The sequence below is a fragment of the Ascaphus truei genome, chromosome 1 (assembly GCF_040206685.1).
Source record: "Ascaphus truei isolate aAscTru1 chromosome 1, aAscTru1.hap1, whole genome shotgun sequence".
Lineage (NCBI taxonomy): Eukaryota > Metazoa > Chordata > Amphibia > Anura > Ascaphidae > Ascaphus > Ascaphus truei.
The window spans coordinates 463,560,763-463,579,535 of record NC_134483.1 but is presented as its reverse complement, the minus strand read 5'-3'; the positions used below and the strand labels follow the sequence as shown (position 1 = coordinate 463,579,535).

General features: G+C 43.3%; 1 long non-coding RNA gene across 1 annotated transcript in view; it reads left to right on the top strand.

Moving 5' to 3' along the window:
- Positions 1–17,550, top strand: part of LOC142471954 (uncharacterized) — a 113,793-nt gene extending 96,243 nt beyond the window's left edge. Inside the window, exons 2-3 of the long non-coding RNA XR_012789559.1 lie at positions 15,025–15,188; positions 17,400–17,550. This is a non-coding gene — a long non-coding RNA (uncharacterized LOC142471954). The remainder of the gene's footprint in view (positions 1–15,024; positions 15,189–17,399) is intronic.
- Positions 17,551–18,773: the final 1,223 nt, after the last annotated feature.

The following is an 18,773-nucleotide window of genomic DNA, read 5'->3' as shown; positions in this document are numbered from 1 at the left end:
TTTATTTAAGTTGTGATGATATTTTTGCTCTTTATTTGATAATTACTCAAAATCTTTTAAAATCAATTGTGCAAATACATCCAAATTTTTCCCTTTTGCGTGTTTGGGATAGAATGTGGAAGGCAATTTCAGACCTGAATGTTTTAAATAAAGCTGTGTGTCATTATTTTCTCCATCATTTTTTCCCTCTTTGTTAATGGATAGGTTATCCTGTGTTTTGATTTCTACTTCTTTACTTTGGAAAAATCTTTTGATAGTTAATCTCCTTAAAAATTTTTGTGCGTCAATAAAAAGGCCAAAATTGTTCGGGCCTACAGTAGGGGCAAACTTTAGGCCTTTTGTAATAAGACTTTCCTCAGATTTTGTGAGGGTTATATTACTAAGATTAAAAATGCCATTATTTATTTCATCATCCTTTTGCCATATCTTTGATTTCTTTCTCCCTCTCTTTCTTCTGATCTTCCTCTTCTTGGTTTTGGGTCTTTCTCCATCAGTGGGTGAAACCGATTTGAGGAAGACCCCTCCCCTAAAAAATCTCTCTCTTCTCTCCTTTGTGTTCTTTCTGTAAATAGATTTTCTTTTCTTGCCTCTCTTTTCTCTGCTCTATTGGCCCTATCTGAATCCCTTATACCATCTTCACTATATGTTCTTTTAGGATGGTTATCCCGATATTTCCCTATTTTATCAGAGGATTTGGCTGGCATTTTCCCTTCTTTAACTGGAGATTTCTTTTCTCTCTCAGTCATTATCCTATTCCCTCTTTCTTGATTAGATTTTTCTATATTTTTCTGTTTATCTTTCTCTCTCTCTTTTCCCTTTTCTTTCTCTTTTTCTTTCTCGCTATTTTCATTAGGATCTTTAGATTGATCTCTTTTTTGGTACCTCTTCTGGGCAAAGTTAACCCTTTTAATTGGTTTTCTTGGTGGTCCATTTGCATAATCCTCCTTATCTCTTTTATATTTATTTACCTTGTTGAGGATAAGATCTTTTTCTATTTTATCTAATTTTAATTGTAATTTTTTGTCTTTTTCCTTAAATAAAGCTGTTTCAGCTAGCGAACCAATTTTTTCTTCAATTTTCTCTACTTCAGCATCAATTTCAACCAAATGTTTTTTTTGTTGTTTAACTATAAGATCCACGGGTGAATCACAGATTAACCCCTCAGACGCTCAGAAAAAACAAAGTCCTGTATATATGAAATCAATGAATATGGTACTCTGTTATAACCCCACATGAATGAATATAACCTTATGTAATGTCTCCTCCAGCAACAGGCTTACCATAAGCACCAAATAGTTGAGATAAGGAGACCTATTGTGAATTCAAAGGTTGATGGGGTAAACGATGCAGTACCTTTAGTTGAATCTTCTTTAAATGATGAGGCTGCTCCTGTTTGACCGACCTGTCATTGCGCGTAGTAAGTTGAATAAAATTGTGGAACTCCACCACCATGGATAATGAGCTGCATACCTGCCGCCTACCCTCTACCCGCTGGCTAGCGGTGGGTGGTCACGTGACCGGCGGCAGCGGCGAGACTCCCCGATCCAAAAAGAACTGCTGTGGTTGCACTTAATGAATAAGTGTAGCGCCTCACCGCCACGGTAGATGTATGATGTCTTCACCGCCAACCCTCACCCGCTTGATCGCGGTGGGCGGTCACGTGACCGGCGGCCGTGACGAGACTTCCGGACAGAGAACAGGAGCAGCTGGATGTCAACTATGTCAGCGAATCGGCGTGCTAGCTGCAATCTGTGGAGCATGTAGAATCCTCCCGAAGGGAGTGTTAGCGCTGCACAGCCGAAATGAAGGACTTGCTGGAGACTGATGATACGATTATAGAAAAACTTTATTGCACATAGTGCAAGCAGATCCTCTTGACGCATTTCTGCCTAGTTGGCCTTTGTCAAAAGAGTGATCTGCCTGCATGAAAAACACATACATATAGGGTGTGTGAATGACCACATCTGTCCCTATTATCCAATTCAACAGGCCACAGGTGTATAACATCACCACTCCACAATATGAAAGATAATATAAGAAATAAATAGAACATGTTAAAAGAAATGACCAAAATACCCTTATATCAAGCAATACATGGCATTATATATAAACAACCCATTTTGCCTGAAAAAGATAATATATTCTTTAAGTATGGTGATACAAATATATACATTGGTCATGATTAAAAACAAAAACATATTTAAAGAAAGAGAAATATGTGTTAATGCATGAAATCACACAGTGTGCCTTAATCTTGCAGTAAATCCATAATGTTATTCTAGTAATATACCCGACTGAATTGATAGAGGTATTTAGGGAAACAGTGTGACTTATAAATGACAATTGTAGTTATTGGGTATTGCCCAAAGGACTATTGAATGTATTTGGTATTATACATATATAACCATGCTGTAAAATGGTTGCAGTCATCTCTCCTGCTGACAGTAAGGCCTGGTAAGTTATGGGCATGCCAGCAGTAATTATGGAGGTTTGCCCTCACACCCTGGTGAGGTGCCCTATGTATGGATGGGAGTGGTCACAGGCTCTGATTCCATGGTTAGTGATGTCAGAGTTGTGTCAGCCCCCAGAGGATACATAAGGCACAGCACTGATCAAAAGTTAGTTGTTAGAGGCGGAGAAGGGGTAGTTTGCGAAGAGGTTATGTTATAGTAGCTGAATAAGGAGACTGTGACCAGGGACCTGGCACAGAATAGATATCCCTGTGGGGATAGGGAATCCCTAATCAAGGAGGACAATACCTTTCAAAGGGAAGTACGGTGAACAATGGAGGGCTAAATACACCCCATTGTAGAGGGCAGCTGGCCCGCCGTACCAATAAAGATGATTCTGATAAAAGAAACCCTCATGTGTAAGTGTGGAGTGATTACACAGGGGGCTGCACCACAGAGGAGTTCCTCACCAGGACCATCCACAAGCTCACGCTGGGATCCTGATGAGGTGGAGGCGCTGCACTGGATCTAGGTAGGACTCAGCACACTACCTCAGCTGCCTGTCTGGGTTGGCAAATCTGTGTATATGTATACTAGCTTATCACCTATATCATAGCCGTCTCTTCCATTGAGGATTTTAATATCCCGTGTGTGTATATGTTCCCTATATGTTGATCTGTCTCTGTTCGTCACATTAGATTTAATAAAATTTTATTATTTTCGGTTTTTATTTGCATATTTGAGTCTGTTGTCTTAGGGTCAAAAGACCCTCTTTTGGTCCTAGTTACTATACTTATTTCCACTCTCTACCATATACTTATATGTATATGGTGACTTTGAGTGCTATTATTAGGGCTTATAGTGACCCCTGGTGGTCACTTGTTCAAGTGTTAATTAACTTATTAAGACTGTCTTCCATACTAACCATACTAATACATTTATGAAACCTGGATTTTTTGGAACACTTTAAGAACTGAACTTTGTTGTTAACTTTTCTTCTTACTTCACTAAAGTAAAAAAAAGCCATTTAATTTTTTCAAGTTCGTCTTTTAGTTCTTGAAGCGCTGCGTCACTGGAGAGAGTCCAGCACTTATAGGTAGCCAGATTTAGGTTTACATTACAGCTTTTGTTTAGCCTCTAGGGATTCTTAGCACCCTCTGCCTTCATACTTTCTTCCCGGACACTATACATAGTGTATATTATGTATAAAGAGAAATAGCTGAAGGGGGTGGAGTGAACCCACAAAAAAGTGCTAGAAATAGATGACGGAATACACTGAAAAATGTACAGTAAAATGCAAATAACGTACTCAGTGAAAATATATACACAGCAACAAATGGCACAGTATATCACACAAAAGATGGAGGCACACAGTTTTAGTTGCAAAAAAGATTGCTGGGATTTTACTCCATGCTTATAGCAGACCAAATAACATTTCGGGGACACAGCTCCTTCCTTAGATAATTGCCACCCGTGTAAGGCTTGTACCCTTGTGTACTCCCTTAAATACCCTTGGAGTACTCACCACCTGTGAACCATCACCAACCTACAGTGCAGAAAACATGCAGAACTGCTGCCAGAGCTGATCGAAGCCGGCACCATAGCCATGACATCCGGCGGTGCTCAAGGTCCTCACTGTGCATGCATGAGGTCCCCATTGCGCATGCGTGATGACATCACTCCATCCTCAGGCACCACAACCGATGTTGCCAAGCAGCAGGGAAAATGCATCCCATTCTCTTACTTAGTACTTATATTTATATTTCCAGTACCTACTAGAAGCCGGTGTGGTCATATTTTTCTTAATGAAAATCCATCTCCACTCTACGGTGGTAACAACTATTGTTACCCCAATACCCGAAGTGTATTTTTAAGGTTAAAGGGGTGTCGTAGATGCATACCTCATTTGTCAGGTCCTTGAAGCAGAACGCTCCTTATTTATTTATTTATAAAATGTTTTACCAGGAAGTAATACATTGAGAGTTACCTCTCGTTTTCAAGTATGTCCTGGGCACAGAGTTAAGACAAATAATACATGGTTACAAATACAGTTACATAAATGAACAGGGTATACATTATATACAAGACATTGCATGCACAGTTAAAGATAATATATGTTATGGGCGTATGTAACAGTTACAGACCAGGTTAAAATGTGAGACAGCTTTAGATTTGAAAGAACTTAAACTGGTGGTGGATGTGAGAGTCTCTGGTAGGTTGTTCCAGTTTTGGGGTGCAAAACGTGTTAAAGTGCAAAATTTCCAGTATTGGGAAGAAGTGTATATCGTAGCAGTTAAGTAAGCAAAAAAAAAAAGATTAATGGTAGTAAAATACTGTATTAAGATACACTGTTTTGTACTTATAAGGAATCCACTGCTACCTGCAAAGATTTGGATTATATAATTTCAAAAGAACCAATGAAGTTAGAATGTCTCGTTTAGTTCTCTCGGGGTAACACAATCCAATATATATGTCCATTTTGCCTCTCGTTGTAATTGGAGTTTTTCCCTGTTGCCCCCTCATGGGGGGCACATGATCAATCAATCGTGCAGTGGCACATGATCAATCACTTGGTATCGTAATTTTGCCGGACTGTGTCCCATGGATATGAAATGTCGTGCTACTGAGGTATCACTGTCTGGGTTCTGAATGTTGGTTTTGTGTTATGATACTCGTTCTTTCAGACTCTTAATCATCTTGCCCACATATATAAGTCCACATGGGCAGTTCAATAAGTATACAAAGTGGTTACTCAAGCACGTGCAAAAACCTGGTATTTTATAGTTTTTTTCCCCATACATGGATGTGTAAAGGGTACGCCCCGGATTATGCCGATGTGTGCAGCTCAAGCATGGGAAACTGCCAAATGTGGGGGTCTGTAGGAATATTTTTCATGCTATTGTGCTGGTATCTGCCTTGACTAACACTTTGTGTGATGTGAAGGGGGGTATTATGTGTGTGATGTGCAGGAGTGGTGGTGATGTGCAGGGGGTATTGTGTGTGATGTGTAGGGGGGCGATGTACAGGGGAGGGGGTGATGTGCAGGGGGGTATTATGTATGAGAGTGGAGGGGGGTATTATGTGTGTGATGTGCAGGGGGTGATGTGCAGGGGAGTATTATGTGTGTGATGTGCAGGGGAGTATTCTGTGTGTGATGTGCAGGGGGTGATGTGCAGGTGAGGGTGTGATGTGCAGGGGGTGATGTGCAGGGGAGAGGGTGATGTGCAGGGGGGTATTATGGGGGTGATGTGCAAGGGGTGATGTGCAGGGGAGTATTATGTGTGTGATGTGCAGGTGAGGGTGTGATGTGCAGGGGGGGGGGGGGGGGGGGATATACAGGGGAGTATAATGTGTCTGATGTGCAGGGGAGGTGATGTGCAGAGGGTGATGTGCAGGGGAGTATTATGTGTGTGATGTGCAGGGGGCATTATGTGTGTGATGTCCAGGGGAGGGCGTGATGTGCAGGGGAGGGGGTGATATGCAGAGGGGTATTATGTGTGTGATGTGCACGGGGGTGATGTTAATGGGGGTATTCTGTGTCTGATGTGCAGGAGGGTTATTATGTGTGTGATGTTCGGGGGGGGGTGATGTGCAGGGGGGGATTATGTGTGTGATGTGGAGGGGGGTATTATGTGTGGGATGTGGAGGGGGTACTATGTGTGTAATGTAAAGGAAAGGGTATTATGTGTGTGATGTGGAGGGGGGTATTATGTGTGTGATGTGGAGGGGGGTATTATGTGTGTGATGTGGAGGGGGGTATTATGTGTGTGATGTGGAGGGGGGTATTATGTGTGTGATGTGGAGGGGGGTATTATGTGTGTGATGTGGAGGGGGTATTATGTGTGTGATGTGGAGGGGGGTATTATGTGTGTGATGTGGAGGGGAGTATTATGTGTGTAATGTAAAGGAAGGGGTATTATGTGTGTGATGTGGAGGGGGGTATTATGTGTGTGATGTGGAGGGGGGTATTATGTGTGTGATGTGGAGGGGGGTATTATGTGTGTGATGTGGAGGGGGGTATTATGTGTGTGATGTGGAGGGGGGTATTATGTGTGTAATGTGGAATGGGGAGTTTTACGTGTGTGACGTGGAGTGGGAGAGGGGTGGTGGTGGGGGGGGGGGGTGTGTGTGATGTGCAGGGGGGTATTATGTATGAGTGTGGAGGGGGGTATTATGTGTGTGATGTGCAGGGGAGTATTATATGTGTGATGTGCAGGGGAGTATTATGTGTGTGATGTGCAGGGGAGTATTCTGTGTGTGATTTGCAGGGGGGTGATGTGCAGGTGAGGGTGTGATGTGCAGGGGGGTGATGTGCAGGGGAGAGGGTGATGTGCAGGGGGGTATTATGGGGGTGATGTGCAAGGGGTGATGTGCAGGGGATTATTATGTGTGTGATGTGCAGGTGAGGGTGTGATGTGCAGGGGAGTATTATGTGTGTGATGTGCAGGTGAGGGTGTGATGTGCAGGGGAGTATTATGTGTGTGATGTGCAGGTGAGGGTGTGATGTGCAGGGGAGTATTATGTGTGTGATGTGCAGGTGAGGGTGTGATGTGCAGGGGGGGGCGGGTGATATACAGGGGAGTATAATGTGTCTGATGTGCAGGGGAGGTGATGTGCAGGTGGATGTGTGTGATGTTCGGGGGGGTGATGTGCAGAGGGTGATGTGCAGGGGAGTATTATGTGTGTGATGTGCAGGGGGCATTATGTGTGTGATGTCCAGGGGAGGGCGTGATGTGCAGGGGAGGGGGTGATATGCACTGGGGTATTATGTGTGTGATGTGCACGGGGGTGATGTGTAGGGGGGTATTCTGTGTCTGATGTGCAGGAGGGTTATTATGTGTGTGATGTTCGGGGGGGGTGATGTGCAGGGGGGGATTATGTGTGTGATGTGGAGGGGGGTATTATGTGTGGGATGTGGAGGGGGTACTATGTGTGTAATGTAAAGGAAAGGGTATTATGTGTGTGATGTGGAGGGGGGTATTATGTGTGTGATGTGGAGGGGGGTATTATGTGTGTGATGTGGAGGGGGGTATTATGTGTGTGATGTGGAGGGGGGTATTATGTGTGTGATGTGGAGGGGGGTATTATGTGTGTGATGTGGAGGGGGTATTATGTGTGTGATGTGGAGGGGGGTATTATGTGTGTGATGTGGAGGGGAGTATTATGTGTGTAATGTAAAGGAAGGGGTATTATGTGTGTGATGTGGAGGGGGGTATTATGTGTGTGATGTGGAGGGGGGTATTATGTGTGTGATGTGGAGGGGGGTATTATGTGTGTGATGTGGAGGGGGGTATTATGTGTGTGATGTGGAGGGGGGTATTATGTGTGTAATGTAAAGGAAGGGGTATTATGTGTGTGATGTGGAGGGGGGTATTATGTGTGTAATGTAAAGGAAGGGGTATTATGTTTGTGATGTGGAATGGGGAGTTTTACGTGTGTGACGTGGAGTGGGAGAGGTGTGGGAGAGGGGTGGTGGTGGGGGGGGGGGGTGTGTGTGATGTGCAGGGGGGTATTATGTATGAGTGTGGAGGGGGGTATTATGTGTGTGATGTGCAGGGGAGTATTATGTGTGTGATGTGCAGGGGAGTATTCTGTGTGTGATGTGCAGGGGAGTATTCTGTGTGTGATGTGCAGGGGGGTATTATGTGTGTGATGTGCAGGGGGTGATGTGCAGGGGAGTATTATGTGTGTGATGTGCAGGGGAGTATTCTGTGTGTGATTTGCAGGGGGGTGATGTGCAGGTGAGGGTGTGATGTGCAGGGGGTGATGTGCAGGGGAGAGGGTGATGTGCAGGGGGGTATTATGGGGGTGATGTGCAAGGGGTGATGTGCAGGGGATTATTATGTGTGTGATGTGCAGGTGAGGGTGTGATGTGCAGGGGAGGGGGTGATATGCAGAGGGGTATTATGTGTGTGATGTGCACGGGGGTGATGTTAATGGGGGTATTCTGTGTCTGATGTGCAGGAGGGTTATTATGTGTGTGATGTTCGGGGGGGGGTGATGTGCAAGGGGGGATTATGTGTGTGATGTGGAGGGGGGTATTATGTGTGGGATGTGGAGGGGGTACTATGTGTGTAATGTAAAGGAAAGGGTATTATGTGTGTGATGTGGAGGGGGGTATTATGTGTGTGATGTGGAGGGGGGTATTATGTGTGTGATGTGGAGGGGGGTATTATGTGTGTGATGTGGAGGGGGGTATTATGTGTGTGATGTGGAGGGGGGTATTATGTGTGTGATGTGGAGGGGGTATTATGTGTGTGATGTGGAGGGGGGTATTATGTGTGTGATGTGGAGGGGAGTATTATGTGTGTAATGTAAAGGAAGGGGTATTATGTGTGTGATGTGGAGGGGGGTATTATGTGTGTGATGTGGAGGGGGGTATTATGTGTGTGATGTGGAGGGGGGTATTATGTGTGTGATGTGGAGGGGGGTATTATGTGTGTGATGTGGAGGGGGGTATTATGTGTGTAATGTAAAGGAAGGGGTATTATGTGTGTGATGTGGAGGGGGGTATTATGTGTGTAATGTAAAGGAAGGGGTATTATGTTTGTGATGTGGAATGGGGAGTTTTACGTGTGTGACGTGGAGTGGGAGAGGTGTGGGAGAGGGGTGGTGGTGGGGGGGGGGGTGTGTGTGATGTGCAGGGGGGTATTATGTATGAGTGTGGAGGGGGGTATTATGTGTGTGATGTGCAGGGGAGTATTATGTGTGTGATGTGCAGGGGAGTATTCTGTGTGTGATGTGCAGGGGAGTATTCTGTGTGTGATGTGCAGGGGGGTATTATGTGTGTGATGTGCAGGGGGTGATGTGCAGGGGAGTATTATGTGTGTGATGTGCAGGGGAGTATTCTGTGTGTGATTTGCAGGGGGGTGATGTGCAGGTGAGGGTGTGATGTGCAGGGGGTGATGTGCAGGGGAGAGGGTGATGTGCAGGGGGGTATTATGGGGGTGATGTGCAAGGGGTGATGTGCAGGGGATTATTATGTGTGTGATGTGCAGGTGAGGGTGTGATGTGCAGGGGAGGGGGTGATATGCAGAGGGGTATTATGTGTGTGATGTGCACGGGGGTGATGTTAATGGGGGTATTCTGTGTCTGATGTGCAGGAGGGTTATTATGTGTGTGATGTTCGGGGGGGGGGTGATGTGCAGGGGGGGATTATGTGTGTGATGTGGAGGGGGGGATTATGTGTGTGATGTGGAGGGGGATATTATGTGTGGGATGTGGAGGGGGGTATTATGTGTGTGATGTGGAGGGGGGTATTATGTGTGTAATGTAAAGGAAGGGGTATTATGTGTGTGATGTGGAGGGGGGTATTATGTGTGTGATGTGGAGGGGGGTATTATGTGTGTGATGTGGAGGGGGGTATTATGTGTGTAATGTAAAGGAAGGGGTATTATGTGTGTGATGTGGAGGGGGGTATTATGTGTGTGATGTGGAGGGGGGTATTATGTGTGTAATGTAAAGGAAGGGGTATTATGTTTGTGATGTGGAGGGGGGTATTATGTGTGTGATGTGGAGGGGGGTATTACAGTATGTGTGTAATGTAAAGGAAGGGGTATTATGTTTGTGATGTGGAATGGGGAGTTTTACGTGTGTGACGTGGAGTGGGAGAGGTGTGGGAGAGGGGTGGTGGTGGGGGGTGTGTGTGATGTGCAGGGGGGTATTATGTATAAGTGTGGAGGGGGGTATTATATGTGTGATGTGCAGGGGAGTATTATATGTGTGTGATGTGCAGGGGGTGATGTGCAGGGGAGTATTATGTGTGTGATGTGCAGGGGAGTATTATGTGTGTGATGTGCAGGGGAGTATTATGTGTGTGATGTGCAGGGGAGTATTCTGTGTGTGATGTGCAGGGGGTATTGTGTGTGATGTGTAGGGGGGCGATGTACAGGGGAGGGGGTGATGTGCAGGGGGGTATTATGTATGAGTGTGGAGGGGGGTATTATGTGTGTGATGTGCAGGGGGTGATGTGCAGGGGAGTATTATGTGTGTGATGTGCAGGGGAGTATTCTGTGTGTGATGTGCAGGGGGGTGATGTGCAGGTGAGGGTGTGATGTGCAGGGGGGTGATGTGCAGGGGAGAGGGTGATGTGCAGGGGGGTATTATGGGGGTGATGTGCAGGGGGTGATGTGCAGGGGAGTATTATGTGTGTGATGTGCAGGTGAGGGTGTGATGTGCAGGGGGGGGCGGGTGATATACAGGGGAGTATAATGTGTCTGATGTATAGGGGAGGTGATGTGCAGGTGGATGTGTGTGATGTTCGGGGGGGTGATGTGCAGAGTGTGATGTGCAGGGGAGTATTATGTGTGTGATGTGCAGGGGGCATTATGTGTGTGATGTCCAGGGGAGGGCGTGATGTGCAGGGGAGGGGGTGATATGCAGAGGGGTATTATGTGTGTGATGTGCACGGGGGGTGTGATGTTAATGTGTGTGATGTGGAGGGGGTATTATGTGTGTGATGTGGAGGGGGGTATTATGTGTGTGATGTGGAGGGGGGTATTATGTGTGTAATGTAAAGGAAGGGGTATTATGTGTGTGATGTGGAGGGGGGAGTTTTACGTGTGTGACGTGGAGTGGGAGAGGTGTGGGAGAGGGGGGGTGTGTGTGATGTGGAGGGGAGTTATTATGTGTTAATGTGGAGTGGGAGTATTATGTGTGGTGAGAGGGGAGTATCGTGTATGGAGAGAGAGGTGTGGGAGTGATGGAGAAGGGTGGGAGGGGGGGTGAGAGAGAGGGGGGGTTGGGGGTGGCAGAGAGAGGGGTGAGTGGGAGAGATGGGGGTGTGAGATATAGAAGGGGGATTTTGCAAGGCCACCTACACTGGGGGTGGTTGTGGGGTAGGGGGACACAGTGCAAACTGTGTCCTGGGCCACGGGAAAGCTGTCTGCGGCCCTGCTTGCGTGCATATTAAATTGTAAACTGTATTACACTATATGCAATTCTTTTTATTTATGGGAAGTTCTTTACCTGACTACTGGGAGTGAACAGGTCAAGCAACAGAGAGAGGAGCTATCCCTGCCAGCAAAAGATCTTCCTGCTTCCAAACTATCTTGTGTAGCAGGGTCATCCCCGACTACTGTTCTGGCCAATGGGCTGGCAGTAAACCCTGGCGCTAACAGTAGTTGGTATGGGGTTTTCCCCCTCACCTTTGGTTCTGCACTTGAGTGACAGCAGAGGGTGGTACATGCTGTTGTAGCTGGGACAACGGGGTGCCCACCTCCTGACTGTACTTAAGGACAGGACCTACCTAAAGTTAGTGGTTGTTCCTTCCCTCTGAGGAAGGCAGGTCACACAACTGGGAGCCTGAGATTGGGGCTACCCATGTGCTCTTCCCTCTGGGGAGAGTGAGTGTGTACCATACCTCTGCCTCTGCTAGGGAGTTGGGGAAGAGCTGGGACGGCTGCAGGTGCCCTTGGCCTGTAGTGACAGTCCAGGGACCATCATCCAGTAAATACTGACAGACCGTATCCGGCAGAAGACTGCTGTGTAACTGTTACTGCAGAGTGTAGTAATAAACCCGTCCTGCATTGCAATATACCACCTGCCTGGTGCGTGACCTTACTGGGGGGAGAGGTAATAAGTTCTACCGTGGAAGATAAACTTCAGTTCCTGGAGTCCACTGCATATGGAGGCGCTGCACTGCTGAGATATGTGGGGTATGAACCCCAGAAGCATGTTCCTGTGTCCCGACTACCATCGGTGGACGACTCAGCGCTCCTGTTGCCAGCAGGTATCATGCACCACACACTCTGTAATGGCCCGTATCTCCGATTGGGTAGGGGAAGCACCGTTACACATGCAAGATAGAAAATTATAAGTAGGCATTTCTGATCATGTGGTGTTTCTGAGTTCAACAAACATATTGCGCTATGGTCTTCTATTCCCTTCTGTTTACTCTGCAGTACTACTTCATTACCAAAGAGATCATCCAAGCTAAATATGCACCAGTTAACTACTTATGGGACTGTTTTTGGATATGATTATATACAACTCCATTCTCTGAATTCTGCGCCAAGGAGAACTTTTTTTTTCCTGTACATTATATGACTCACATTTTGAGAAGAACTTACAAGTTCTCTAGGCTGCTATTTCCCTACCAGAGACATTCTATGCTCTCTCTAGTTTATGGCTATTACCACTACCTTGCTGAGTTGCACTGTTGCACATTGATTGCACATTATTAAAGCTGATTTAATTCACTTTATTAATCAATTCTTGTCGGTTAAACTCCGAGTGTATGTTTATTGCCGTTAATTGTATGTACTGTAAGAATCTAGTACACTGAGGAATTAACTACACTACAAGTTGTCCTAAAAGCCAAACCCTGTATTTGAGATAGAGTCTGATGGCAGAGGAAAGGATACAGTGAGGGGTTTAGAAAACCTCATCTGTGCAGTATATGTAGGTTATAAATTGGTACGGGTCAGCTAATTAAAGTCTGCTATTTCACTGTTGAAATCTTATCTGCTCACCAACCTTCTAAACCAATCAGTTTGGGAAATGATGTGAATTGTGTCACACTGTGGGGCATGCCGCAGATAATGGTCCAGTTGACTGCACACTTAAAACGTTTCATAAATGAACTGCCATTTCATATTTCATGTTTTGCTTACAGTATGTCATATGGAAATATTTTGCCCCAGGCAGCTCATTATTTTCTGTTTTTGCTACAAACGCATTGACATTGCACATGCATTAAAGGAAAATAGTAAATAGTACATTCGGGGATTTTCAAATCCATTAATACATTTTGTTACTCTGTGTTTATTAATATAAACACTATGAATTAGCATTGATTTTACATCCAGGAAGGTATATTTATCCATTCATATAAAATAAATTAATTTTTCAAAACTAATAATAGCAGTCATAAATAAAATAAAAATGTATATAGGTTTTCAAGCACGTATAATACCTCAGAGGCAAGGGGAAAAAAGGCTGCTGAGTGAAAGTTTTAATATCAAAAGAAAATGTACCAAGTAATTAAAGAAAAGTAATACAGTCCCAATATCACTAAAGACATATCGAGCAGTGAAATAAATGGGCAATGTTTCGTGACCAAGTAATTCCGCCCTTTGTCAAGCCTAACAGAGTTCCCCTGGGGGTTTGAGTCCATATACAGACTGCCTTTCCAAAACGGAGAGTAGATGAGACAAATTCCGGCCTTATGTTGATCTGCAAAGCAAAAGTAACAAAGCGCATTATTAACATGAAAGTTCCAATTATCTCCTAGGTGTCACAGACCTCACACAATAGGAGGATACTTTTGAATGTTGAAGTTAAGGAGAGGTACTCAATAGTATCCTTATACTTGTTTCTCATACCCCATACCTTATAGACCTAGACTACATAGTTACAGTTAAGTTTCCTTAACTTCTGCATTCATACAGTACATCAGCCCCCATCAGAATATTAACCATGCAAGGATGCTAGTTACCTGTATTCTATGCATTACGGCTATCTGACATATTTTATTTTAGGGATTTCATATTCTGATATATCCTTGATATACAGTTTGCCATGTCTCATTTCTGTTTTTATGCCACTAGAAACTGGATATTCTGCATACAGTATGAAATGTTAATGGCATAAACTTTATAAAGGCAGATTTTAATAAACTGAGGACTAATCTACAAGTAATACATTGGAATGATGCATTTGCAGGGAAAAATGGGCAGTCTTTAAATCATTGTTAGAAAAGCACACTTATCAGTGTATACCCTTGGGTAATAAGTATAAAAGAAATAAGCCAAAACCAATGTGGCTAAATAACCAGGTAGGGGAGGAAATGGAAAAGAAGAGGCAGGTGTTTAGATTCTTGAAGTCAGAAGGGGACGGAGGCATCATATCAGAACCACCCTCCCCAAGGCAACTACCCCCTTCTCCCATCCACTCAAACAAACCTACCCCCTCCCTCTAGACTAATGCCCAATATGCAAGCATTGGCTAAATGTGGCTTATGGTGGTTTTGGGCATTAACCAAAAAAAAAAAAGAATCATGTATAAAAAGCAGCATCAAATTAAAAATATATTTCAATAGGTCTAGATAGACTTTTGTCCATTTCAAAGAATACCAAAAGACATTCAATCAAATATACATTACAGTAAATAATAACATCATATTACATAAGCCATTAAATCCATCGATTGTCACTGTGGCTACCTAAACCCTCAAGGGGGGCCTAAATAGACACATTTGCAATCAATATACACCCTAAATAAATAAAGTAATTTTTACCCCTGCCGGGATGAAAGCCACCCTCCTCATCCTCAGGGTCACCCGCAGATTCATCCAATAAAAGGCCGATGCCAACCTATAAAATTAAAACCAATAAACAATCTCTGCCGATGGCCAATAAAAATTAAAACAAAACCATACAAAATAATCTATGCGCAATGGCAGAAAAAAATCTAAATCAGGTAAAATAAATCCAATGTTACGACATCGTGGGTGAAGGCTAATGGATCGTCAGCTTGACCCGAAGCAATGGATTCTCCATTGTTGGAGGGCAATCTCCGGTGAGTAGTTCTTCTTTTCTTCATTTATTCTTTCTTTTCTTCTTTCTTCTTCCAGATGTTGACTCACCATTCTCTTCCTGTCAAATGGGATTATATAAGGCCTGTGACATCACATCCAGTGACAGTGACATGGTACATCCACCAATCCTATTGGGATAGGATCTGTACAGATCTCTAGTGACTCTTACTTCGTGCCCATGACATACTTGAAAACGAGAGGTAACTCTTGTGGGCGCCGTCTGCTTCTGTTATCAACCTCGAAAATCAATCCTAATATTGAGAAACTGTTAACGGAAATGCAAGTTCAGGAAGAGTCTTCTTTTTATTGTATTAGGATTTCAAGTTTTTCCTTCTCCACAATAAAAATTATTTGTAATATTGTAATCTTTTTATTATCCTTGTTTACATTTGCTATTATTTAGTTTAAACTGAATGTAGGGGGCAGTAGGACAGTGACCCACCTTAAAATGTGTGCCCATGTATTGGCACGCCTGAAAAAAAGGTTTGCCACCACTCGTCTAGGTACAATTGTATACTTCTTACAATTTTAATGATCTTTATCGGCATTATTAATATTACAGACGTAATATAGTCTTATTATCCTGTTTCTTCCATTCCTTTACTATGTCACCATGTTCAAGCATTTAATGATGATGAGAACACTCTGTCAGCCACACCTCTGACGAAGCTACAAGTGAAATGCACATTAGGTTGACATCACGAGTAGCCGCCCCCCAACAGACATTTAAAGTGTGGGGTGTGACTTGACTCTCGATGCCAGAAGCGGAACTACTGTAGATATTTTTGCGTCCGTGGCAAGTTCCACGAACTGTGCTCCACTTCCAAATTTATAGAACTCCCTCCCTCTCTCCTCCCCTTTCCTGCTCCCTCCCCCACCTTTCTCTCTCCCCCCATCTCTCTCTCCCCTTTCTCTCTCTCTTCCCCCCTCCCTTCTCTCTCTGACTTCACCCAGAGGGAGGGGGGGGGCAGCTGCCCCCCTCACTCCGCCCTAGTTTTGCCTCTGCGCAGCATCATTAATATCTGCAATTGAACTTGGAAATTACTGCATACTATTACTCACCTCAATGACGACCACAATTGGGTGATGTCTGGTTATGCATAGGACTTTAATTCCTCAGTTTATCTATCTTATTGTCATATGCAGAGTGATTTCATTTTTATATATTAGGTCATTACTTTCTCTTATATTTCAGTATACCTTCTTTTCTGTTGAGAGGGATTCTTGGTTTCTCCTAATGTTATGGGTTTCTAGTATATTTTATTGCTATATTGAATTGTGATTTATTTGCATGGGCATTTCTTGTGTACATTGTACTGTTTTAAATTGTTTTTACTTTTTGTGCGCCACTGTGTAGGTTGAACTAATAAATATTTGAATATATTTTTTCACATACTGTATCTGTGAGTGCCTTCTGCGTGGAGATCTCTGTACCCGCTTCATCTGTGGGTGTTTTGTCATGAGTGGTTACTTAGTATATCTCCTGAGCTGCGCATCCTGTGTAATAGAGATTTGATATGTGTGAGTAATCTTTATTGGGATATTATTTGGTAGTACTGTAGTGTATATAGTTTTTCTACGAGTCCCAAAATGTTGTGTTCCTAAAAATAGTCTGTAAATGTCTTGGGATGGCAGTAAAAGAAAAGATTTAAGTTTTTGTTTCTCTTGTACACAAACATGCACAGATTCCAAGTCCCAGTACATTTTCCAATGATTTCCTTCATAAATGGTATACAGATTTTACATTTCACTCCTAGCTTCACTTCTATGTAAATCAATCGTTCTTGTTTAATGTTGGTAGACAATCTATCAAGCTGAACAAATCATTAATCTGCCAGATAGTAGACGCTTGCATGTCATCTACCTTGATGTTTTTTCTAAAAATGCAGAATTCTAAATTTAGATACATAATATAGAATAATAACAGTGCTGTGTATAATGAGTTCTCCCTCGGTATTGCTCAGTAAATATTAATGTATGCAACTTGTCATCTTTGTGAATGGCTTAAGGAGTTGAAATGTAGATGAACATGGAACCCCCAAACATCTGCCATTGGGTTCATTTGCCTACCAAAGGAAGAAATACTCATGCCTTTTAACTTATGTATTTTACAACCTCTTCATTTTGTAAATACTTAAGCGTTCGCATTTCAACCTCCAGAGGCAGATACAATGAATTCCAATTACTGTTCTGTATTCTTACTGTACATATTGTAGTGCCAGACGTGTATTTGGCATTGTACAACCCTGGAAATTAGATATTAATCTCAGTGTACCATTATTTGTAAAATGTTTAAAAGAATTAACGAAAATCAATAACAGTAATTAACATTTGCATCTTTGATACATAAACAATATCACAGTATCATTTAATTAATGTGCTGTTCTTCTCACCTTCCTTTTCCTTCGCAGCTTTTCCTTCTTTATCGGATGTAAAGTGCTGAAAGCAAAATGATTATCCAATTTGACCTTATGTTCAAGAGTCGAGGAGCACATTGCAAAAGGCATAACAATTAAATAATTTCTTTGGAAAATTGGATGCAGTAGATATAAACTGTTTGTGATAGAAAATAAACATTACATTAAGGAAATAAACAAGTGAAGACTATTTTCTCATTAGCAATTCATGCTGTTTTAAGAGATATTGCACTCTCACATTTTCAAGTAAGCTGTTTCTTAATTGAACTGTAACTTCATAGTCCATGAAGTTACCCCAAAGCCGTTGTAAATTGTATACCATAGAGCAGATTACTTAATTTCAGATTTTTTTTTCTATGCGATTGGTTTAATGACTACATTATTGAAAATTGCATGATTGAAACAGCAATAGCATTTTTGTGAAAAGATGCAGAATATTTTTATAGGTTCAACGCACCGTACAGAAATGTTATCACACAGGTTTTAATAGCATATAGTGGCTGAGAGTCTTAAAACCCCATTAAATCCGAGTTAATATTGCACCCGGACAAAAAATTGCATCACTTGTTATTACTTATAATTTCATGGGTGTGATATTTTTTTACTTGACACGATGCTGGAATTAACACTACCAGTAATAAGTTGGTGGGGTGGGGGAGGGGTGAGGGGGGGAGGAGGGTTGAGGATAGTTGCCCCAGAGAGGGTGGTTAGGCACCCCTGGGAAATGGTGGCAGGGTTAGCCCCTTGTTTGCCTTAGCAGTTCGTAAATCATTGCATGGCAATTGAAAAAGATACATTGAGAGTTACCTCTCTTTTTCAAGTATGTCCTGGGCCCTTATTAAGTTGTACAAGTTACAATTATAAACATAAAATGTCTCACTTGGCATGTTATGCCGCCAGTTTTGTCAGTGTAGTTATCACAGTATTCAGAAAGACTCTGAAGACATGCGATAGCTAAATGATCAAAACTGGTGAGGAGCAGCGATGTGATTTCAGCCTCTCTCAAAAGGTCTCGCCCGTGGATCTGCAGCGATATGGGTGGGACGGCATAGAGAGCTGCACAGAGAGCCACCTCTCCCTGTGCATATCTCGCCAGCGATCACAGGGATTTAATAACAATGTTAATACAAGTGCACGTGAGCAGGGGGTCTCTGGTGCAGAACCTCATTGATATGGGTCCAGGGACCCCCTGCTTCTTGAGATACAGGCCCCTTTATGGGATGCTGGTATCTCCTATGCATTTAAATGTCCTGGTCACGTGACGCGAGACATTTAAATGCATAGGAGGTACCGGCACCCCATAACGGGATTGAACAATTGTTGTATGGTGCTCTAAAATAGAAAAAACTGCATTGTTAAATGATAGAA